This window comes from Myxine glutinosa, chromosome 2, assembly GCF_964187855.1.
Source record: "Myxine glutinosa chromosome 2, kmMyxGlut1.1, whole genome shotgun sequence".
NCBI classification, from domain to species: domain Eukaryota; kingdom Metazoa; phylum Chordata; class Myxini; order Myxiniformes; family Myxinidae; genus Myxine; species Myxine glutinosa.
The window spans coordinates 75,685,158-75,694,291 of NC_136262.1; the positions used below are offsets into that span (position 1 = coordinate 75,685,158).

Below are 9,134 nucleotides of genomic sequence, written 5' to 3' on the forward strand. Positions count from 1 at the left end.
GTCCACAAATAGCCTGAAAAATGACGCAGCTTTTTATTAAAACCAACTTATACAGATCCGGAGGAGACAAGACATCTACAGCAAGCTACAGCAAGAACATGCCAAGTCAAGCCTTCCTGAAAACACATTGATTCCCAGTCCATTTATATAGGGACACGTTTTATCAGGAAATCTCCGAGGGAACAAACAAAACTGGGAGAGGTTCCTCCCCGGTGGGCCAAGCCCCCACCGTCATCCGCTCTGTTATTCGGGGGAGTCAGCCCTTCCTTATCATTCGGACCAGATATAGTTTCAAAAGCTCCGAGGTGACGAAAATGTAACTCACAGAGAGAAGAGTGCATGCTTGGCCAGATAAGACCATGCTTGGCCAAACAAACCCATATATTTTATGGGTTTGTTTACATGAGTAATTCAAAGCATGTTTATACAGAGTCATGCGTCGCTGTGATTAATACAAAATATATATGGTAAAAACAATAGGTTTATGTCTGCAATCTAATCATTCTACTAGCGTTACACAAAATCACGCGCATGTGAGCGTGATTTTACGACCGGCCTTATCTAGCCTCGAAAAAGCACACGTATACGAAAAACCATTTGCCCAACACGACCGAAGCGAGCCTTTCCTCATCCAAAACTAAACTGAAGCAAAAACCCTTTATTAACTTTATGAAAATAGCATTTTTAAACAACATTTAAATCATAACACATCAGCAACCAACGTCTATAACTGAACTTTAGGCAATAACAAATCTACAACTTGACATTCCTTCCTCTTGTCTCGTCGAGACAAAGTATCTTAAGAGACAACGTGCCACATCGGGCTTTATTGAAAAATAATTGTGTAATGCGGGTATTGAAAAAATAATTGTGTAATGCGGGTATCTCCCAAGGGCATATCGTGCGCCCAAAGCGCCTCGCCCGTGCATTTGGCGAACGTGTCGTGTGGTGCGTGCTCGGAGCCTGAGGGCTCAGAACATGAAAGTCCATTAACGTTTCGGATCCACAACGAAGGTGTCTGGTCCAGATGAGGTTCTGCTCCGCCAGAGGGCCACCACCTCCCCTGCGGAACTTGCTCCCCCCACCCTTTGCAGACCCAGTCCTTGCAGATCTTCGAAGTTAATCAACGATCATGCCCATGAGGTCCCTCACGTGCTGCTGTTCTGGGGAATACAAAATGTCGTCAGTATCTTGTGTCTCAATTTCCTGATCAGGGTACAGAGCGTAAAAATCCGATTCACTTGAAGCATTTGAACTTAAAACATTTGAAGCAAAGAGAGGAACTTCCTTTATGTCAAAGTCTCCCATGGGCGCCTGGTCGGCTTGCGGGTCTAGGACATCCGCGTCGGGTCCCTCGACCGCCAGACCCAGTGTCGCAATCAGATCCATAGTTGGGTCGGAAGGGGGCGTGCAGCTGTCAGCTTGTAATACATAAGCAGCGTTAGCCAGTACACGCAAGGGGTTTATAGCACAAGTATCACAGTCATCACATACACCGTTACAGGCAGCAGCCAGTTCCCACATGGGATCCGCACAAGTATCACAGTCATTACAAAATTCAATGCAATTTTCTGGAGCGCCGGTCGCAACTGCCTTGTTGAAGGACCCGTTCAGGTCGACGGCCTCTGTGGTCAGAGCCATAGTCGTTGTCGGCGGCTTCTTCACTTTCCATCCTGTAAAATACTTTCTCATACAGAGGAGGACTAGAGATTTCATTAGTGCCCCCCAAATTACTACCCCGATTATCACAGCCAGTGCGGTCAATAACCACTTCACTATGGTGCCCGTCCATCCCTGGAACCAGTCAGTGAGCCAGCTAAATGTATAAGAATTTTCACGCGCGATCCGATCGATCGTCAGGGCGTGGCTAGTTTCCCTTAGTCTCACTTCTGCATCACCATTGTACGCATGTGAATTACCGTGTCCAATAGTATGTCATGAGCCGTAGCGGTGTCGTTTGCCACCTTTTCTAGGGCCAAAGCCAATTTGTCTATCCGGAAACTATCCATGACTGTGCCCGCTCCTGGGAAGAAGAAACCAAACACCTTTTCCCATAGACTCCCGTGTAGTTTAGTGGTTCCATCTTCGTTCATGACTGACCTCTTATAACGCCTGTCCAAGGACTTTGGGTCTAGCTCATCCAGTATCTCAACGTCAGGAAGGACTGAACCCAGATAACATGTGCCCCCCCAATTATTTGGTAAATAGGGGTAAGCCTTGTCGCCGCATATAAACATTGTCCCATGGGGTGGGACCAGGTGGGTGGATAAGCACTGGAGTCCCTTTACCACCCCATTAATCCTACTAACCCCCCTAGAGAATGTTATAGCCGTTATGTTGTGGTTGCGTTTATCTTGCAGTACTATTCGTAATGTAATCCCCGAGCTCCCTTGTCCCAGCTTCCCGGGGAGAGTGTAGGCGCATTCTGATTCTCCCATACGCAAGTGGCCGGAACCCTGGAGGCAGACCCTCCCTTTCTGTGGTTTGACCCAGACGGGGGCAGGCCTCTCGGCCACATGGGCAATCATTGACGGGCGATAATTAAATTGTCGATTGCAACTCTTGCCGTTGTCAACCCCTTCTCTTTCCAGCGTGGTGACTAAACATGGGGAATCGATAGGTTGTGAGCAGAGGTCATTGAGGGACAGAGGTAGCACTATCATGTGTATTCCTGTGGTGCCTGCTTGGGGAAAGTGCATGCACGACCAGCAGTGTGTCCTATTTTGAATTGTTGCCACCTCCCTGGCCACTTTCCAATATGTGTTTTCCCCCCTCTTTGGGGCCTTATTCTGGGGTTGTGGCGTGAGTATGTATTCGATGCATGGTATGTAGTTCTTTTCGCCACCGGCCGCGCCAGGGGTCCAGACGCTGCACCGGACCTGCATAGTCATGCCTTTCTCTAGGCGCGTGCGTGTTTGTAGCTTAAAATCAGGGGTTCCCCATTTGTATCCTGGTTGGGCCAAGGTCTTAATGCTAGCTTGCCCGTCTTCCCGGAACTCTCGTTGCTTTTGTAGTACCATGCCAACGCGTCCAGGCCCTGCCGACAGTGCTAGCCAATTTATGTTCACCCAATTTGTGTGCAGGGCTTTCTGTTCGAAACATGGTAGTGATACTCTTTGTCCCCATGTTACGGTGAGGTGTCGGGTTTCGTTTTCGCATCTATTGGAATCGGAGTTTCCCCTAGCTGCTGTCGCTATCAATAGTATTGTACCTATGATTAGGCCCATCCTTACTGTGGTTGCTGTGGTGTAGTGTCTGGTGCTTGTATGGCCAACTTACAGTGCGTGGCGTGGATCCACGAAGTCTTGCCCTCGCAAAAGACTGCCGTTGGTGTAGTCAGCAACACCTGGACTGGTCCCTTCCACCTTGGTTCCAAGGCGTTCTTGCGGGTGAAGTGTTTTACGAGCACCTGGTCTTTTTCCTCTGGTGGAACACCTGGTCCACAAGTCTCCTGGGAACGCCTGGTCTACAGGTCTCCAATTCATAGATTCAATTCATTCAATTCATAGTTTCATAGAACACCTTTTCTCCAATTTCCTAATCCACTTTTTTCAAGTGGATCCAATTTTATCCAATATTCAATTTTTAAATTTAATCCAGTCCAATTCAAATTAAATTCAATCCTTCTCTCAGCATCCCATTACCTGTTTCCAACATCAATAAAAATAAAATTATAAAATTAATAAAAAATCAATCATCTCAACTCTCAAATCAAATCAAAAAATCAATCAAAATCATAAAAAAATCAATAAAATAATAAAATAAACGAAAATTACTTCAGCGAGAGTTTCAACTAGAATTAACACAAACAAACCACCATTAACCTCCATTAACACAAACAAACCACCATTAACCTCCATTAACCTCCCCCTATTATTTATTTATATTCACGAATAAACAAATAATAGAAATAACCTGGTCTACTTCCAATTTCAATTCTGGTCAGTTCTGGTGTCTGGTCACACACAATGTTTTCCTCACCCACTGTGATTCGCTCAAAATAGATTCTCACTGTTATGTCTGAAATTCGTCTCATGAAAACCCATTCAAGAGTCCGGTGTAACAGATAGCCAAACACATAGACACGCCGAAGACCCCAGGGTACCCATCAAACTAGCTTGTCCGCAGATCCACAACACAGCGAAACATGTAACTTTACTAAAATAATCACTTACTCATAACTAATACTCATAATAACTCATAATTACTTATGTAATTACTCATACCAATACTTACTTAAAATAATGTAATATCCCAATCTTCACCCCCTATGCAAATCGAAGCACCCCGGACGATCCACAACCAATATCAACCACTGTAGCCGTCTTCCCGACTCCAGGCAGCCGCACACAGCCACATACATCTCCCTCCACGTCACACAAGACAACAGCCAACGAGTGTGTCCACCACACAGAAACCTTTGGCAATGCAACAACCGAACTCCCAGACAACCAACAACAAAACCCAATCCATCTCCATGGCTCATCAAGCAGTTCCAACTTAATCCAGCTTCACATACCGATTTCCCCAAAAACTCGTGAAACTTCACCCCCATTCTGGAAAAACCCTGGACTAAACCCTGACACCCTAAATAACTTCAGACCCATCTCCAATCTACCCTTTCTGTCAAAAGTTTTGGAACGTGCTGTGGCCACTCAACTCAAACATCACCACTCTGCCAATAACCTGTATGAAACATCCCAATCCGGATTCTGCTCCAGCCACAGTACTGAAACTGCTCTCCTCAAAATCACCAGCGACCTTTTCTCTCCTCTGATGCCGGCAACCTCAACATTTTCATCCTCCTCACCTCAACGCCTCCTTTGACATCATCAATCACACCATCCTCCTCACCCTGTTTAGACCAGCTTGTGCCTATTAAACCCAAATTAGTTCACCCCCAAGCCTACAAGGACCACCTACAGCACTGCAAAGATGTCCTCTACTCCACCTACTACCCTCAAATTATCCACTCTGGCTCCGGAATCCCAAAAGCACTCTTCTCTACAATAAACAAACTAAATAAACAAACTTTACAACGTGAACAAACTCCTCAGCGCCCTGGATACCGCCACCTGTCATTCAGAGTAGACAACAGCATCTCCTTTCTGGCTTTCAGCATCTCCTTTCTCCTTTCTGGCATCCAAATGAAATTCTGGCTTCAAATCAACTTCCTCGAACTTAACTATGATAAATCTAAATTAATCTTCGTTTGCCCACAACCACTCACCAAATTCACCCATAACTTTGCCCCCAACATCGATGGTCATTTGAACACAAATTGAACAAAATTAATCGAACAAAACACTTCCATTAACTCGACATTCTTTTCACAGCACAAAGTTCACTTGAACATCCTTTTCCTGGATACTCCCTCTTTATTTTTATACCATACCATGCTTCTCCACTTGCAACCCAAATATTTTCCATGAAATAAATAAAATGAATTTTATGAATCTTCTCATTATTCGAAAGTTTACAAAATGTCCCAAATCTGTATATTATTTTCTACTGTGGTTATATTAAACCATTATTTTACAAAATCCAACTTTCAATAAACTGAAAAATGCTTCGCCATGGAATAGTCCACCACTCATATAAATAATCATAAGAGTTCTGCGAAACATCTCCATCTTTAAAACTTAGCCAACCAATTTTAAACCACATGTTTTCCCCCCAAAAAACAAGTCGCATTCTTTGTATATTGCCAACATTGTTCATCGTTTAAGTATCATCCAGAACTAAATTTTTATAAACCATCAACTTGTAGATGCATTTATTTATATCCCATTAACCCAAGAACTCTCAATTGCTTGGTTATATTTTAGTAATGTCATATATCCATATTTCTTTTCCAAAATGTTCCTGATATACACATTAATCCCATCTGTCTTTGTTTCCAGATGAACTCAAATCAGGAAATCAACACAAATCCTTATTACCTCCAATCAATCACACTGCACATCATTCCCCGTCCTTGATGGATAATTTTACATCCAGATGGGCACAGCATCCCGTTTTTGGCGACCCAGCCCTGAAACAAGCCCCTGGACTCCTTGCAGGCTGGACCAAAACCCCTGGACCTGCCTCCATGGAACAATGACGCCTAAGCACTCAATTAGCCCTCCCAGTACCAAAGACTTACAATCAGACCGACAGACAGACAAATAACAGAGGCATGTCGCCAGCCCCAGCACAGGACATCACCTTTCCGGGCAGGCACAATATAATCCACAGCATCGAAATGCCAATTTCTATCCGGAGCCTCGCAAAGCCAAAATCGGGCATGTTCACTGCATTTCACTGCATTTCACTGACCATGACTATCCCCATTGCTCGATCACGCACGTCACTGTGCTCGGCCCGGTTAAATTAAACTCAAGCGTACTGTACCTGACGCTTCCGGTCGGCACCGGAAGTCTGTTTATTTCTTGAGACCCCTGAATCGGGACCTCAACGACAATTACAACGACAAACAGAACTCGATATTCTCTGTTCATTAACTACGTACATGATTTCAGTTTTATCCAACAATATATGTCCCGATATTCTCTCCAGATTTAAGTTCTATATCCTGTCGTTAAAGCAACACCCTGTAGACTGACTCCGCCTGTCGTTCTTCCAAGGTTAGTGAATTATCTCCGACCTCTTTCCCTTACAAATCTCGAACAAAGGTCAACTAAACTTTAAAAGGTCAAACTTCGAATTGGGGTAACCAGCGCTTTATTATTCCGCAACTAATACAATTACAAGTCCGGCGACATTCCCTGCAAGAACTCCACATCCAGACAGACAGATGACCATTATTGTGGCTCCACATTGCAAAATGCTAACTTCTACGAATCCAACAACCGTCACAATCCGCCCAGGAACTTCCAGGCGTGCTCTACAATGCAGCACCCTTGCTACCTAGTGCACCTTTCGCACATCCCTCCTCGTTCGCACAACGCTTCATCAACAAACCTCCTCGCGCCCACACAACTGCAACCCCCGTGTCCACCCAGAGTGCCCAATCTGCGACCCACAATCTTCTCGGGGCACACACTTCCTCTGAGAGTGGGCGAGTTATCGCCGGCACTCTGAGCAAGTCTCATACAGCACACCCGTGACTCGCGGCTCGCTCGGCTCCTGCCCGAACGCACAATATCCCTCTACCCAAACTTCCACGGAGCCGCACGGCGGAAACACAGGTTTGTACCACACTTTAATTAAACGAACATTGCCAGGATTCTCGGATAGACGTTTAATTTCACAACACACATGACAAAAATCCGATTTAAATTCAGAGATCGCCGATCGACCTGGCACAACCATCTCAACGCGACGACGCCACGCCGCCCCCCGTCTTGGCGCGCACCCTCGTGCCTCCACACGAATCCCAACACTCCCTGCACGCCGCTCTATTCGCGTTCACGGCGGGGTTTACCTCACGTTGGGACATGCAGTCGGCTGTCATAACATAGAGCTGTCATAACAAATCTACGACCTGACATGTAGTGAGCTGTCAGAACATTGAGCTGTCAGAACTCATCCCTAGCTCGTAAACATCGCAAAAAAACAGGATCTCCGACGCTCCACCTCCCTGACCCAAAATGCACTATATGACACCAATTCCAAAGGTGAGCTGCCTCAGCGATACATCCCACACATACAATCCACAATATCTGCCATTGAATGAACTCTTCAATTCAAGTAAAACACACATATTGATTCGAATTCTGAATTTAGTTCAACAAATTCCAAATTTCTTGCCCGACTGCCGCTCGAAAGAAAAAGCAGCCCATCCTGCAACCATCTCCAAGAAACCGCTTCATATCAACAGTAGGTCGACAAGGGCACTCCGAGTGCTTTCCTGACCCGATTTATATCAATTCGCTTCCCAAACAACTCCCAAACAGATGACAGACAAATACATTGGCCAGATACACACGTCAATTAACATCCCAATATACATTCATTCCTCATTCATATACTCATAGAAGTCTCCCAGACTTCGTGCGAAACTCAGATCGACTCAAATCATGCCTTTCTCCAGCCACTCCCAAACAATCTTTGCTCATTCATGTTACGTCTCTCATTCAAGGAAAAGGATTTTTGGGACGGGTTGGACGGGGGTGGGTTGAGGTGAAAAAAGGGAAGGCAGGGCGGGGTGTTGGGGTGTTGCCTAGAGCCCCGGGACTGAGCTCAGGTCTTGGGGGGGGTGGGGGGTGTTGCCTAGAGCCCCGGGACTGAGCTCAGGTCTTGGGGGGTTGGGGGGTGTTGGTCTGGTATCTGGTCCAGCGGCATCACTCGCTGTTTTACTTGTTTAACTGCTTACTTACTTGTCCTCTGGCCAGGGATTATTTAAATCTTTAGTTAACACAGCCCAGTCCTTTAATGGTCTTACCGCGGCAAAATGATGCCTCTTAAACATGAAAGATGCCGGGGTTCCCTTAAGGGGTTCCCCTTCTTTCATTAGCTTGCTTCCCATCTTATTGCTCTGGGCTGATCCTTCCTGGAAAGTTCTCGGCCTGGCTCAACCTTTACGGCTGTCCGACCTCACTTTCCCCCTTCCCTTGTACCGAACGTTATCTTCACCGATATCCTGCGCAAATCCTTTTACTGGCCATGTTCCTATGGCCCTCTTAAGTTAGCCACAGCCCTTCGTTCCCTGGCATGCAATGGCATACCCCATCTTGTCTCTGGGCTGTTCCTTCCTGGAAAAATCTTGGCCACCTGGCTTCAGCCTATATGGCTGTCCGACCTCATTTTCCCCTCCTGGTGCTAACTGTAACTTTAAGCTTACTGTTAAGTCCTTACTGGTATCCTTACTTGTTTATCCTGGCTTTAACAAAGCCACGTCATTCTGAGGCCTAAAATGAGCCTTTACTTACAATTTCTGTTCGAGTGCAGGCAGCGCGGAAGACAAGGAGACTGAGCCCGCTCGAGGGAGGAAGGTACGAATTTGGAATAATAGCCCTCTGATATAAAACAACTCCCACCTTTAATCAAATCCGCGTGCCGGCGCCGGCCTCAGGCAGCCTTCCTCCTGTCCCTCGGGCTCCGTTTCCCGTCGTCCGGTGCTGACCCCACTCCTGGTACCATCTGTGAAGAAGCAGCTCTTCGTTTGGAAAAGAAGTCCACAAATAGCCTGA

At 46.0% G+C, this 9,134-nt stretch overlaps 1 long non-coding RNA gene across 1 annotated transcript; it reads right to left on the reverse strand.

Moving 5' to 3' along the window:
- Positions 1–652: 652 nt before the first annotated feature.
- Positions 653–4,858, reverse strand: LOC144891054 (uncharacterized). The gene is made up of 2 exons (XR_013622690.1): positions 3,855–4,858; positions 653–3,824 (listed from the first exon to the last, which is right to left on the reverse strand). It is a non-coding gene; the product is annotated as an uncharacterized LOC144891054 (long non-coding RNA).
- Between the last annotated feature and the right edge of the window lie 4,276 nt (positions 4,859–9,134).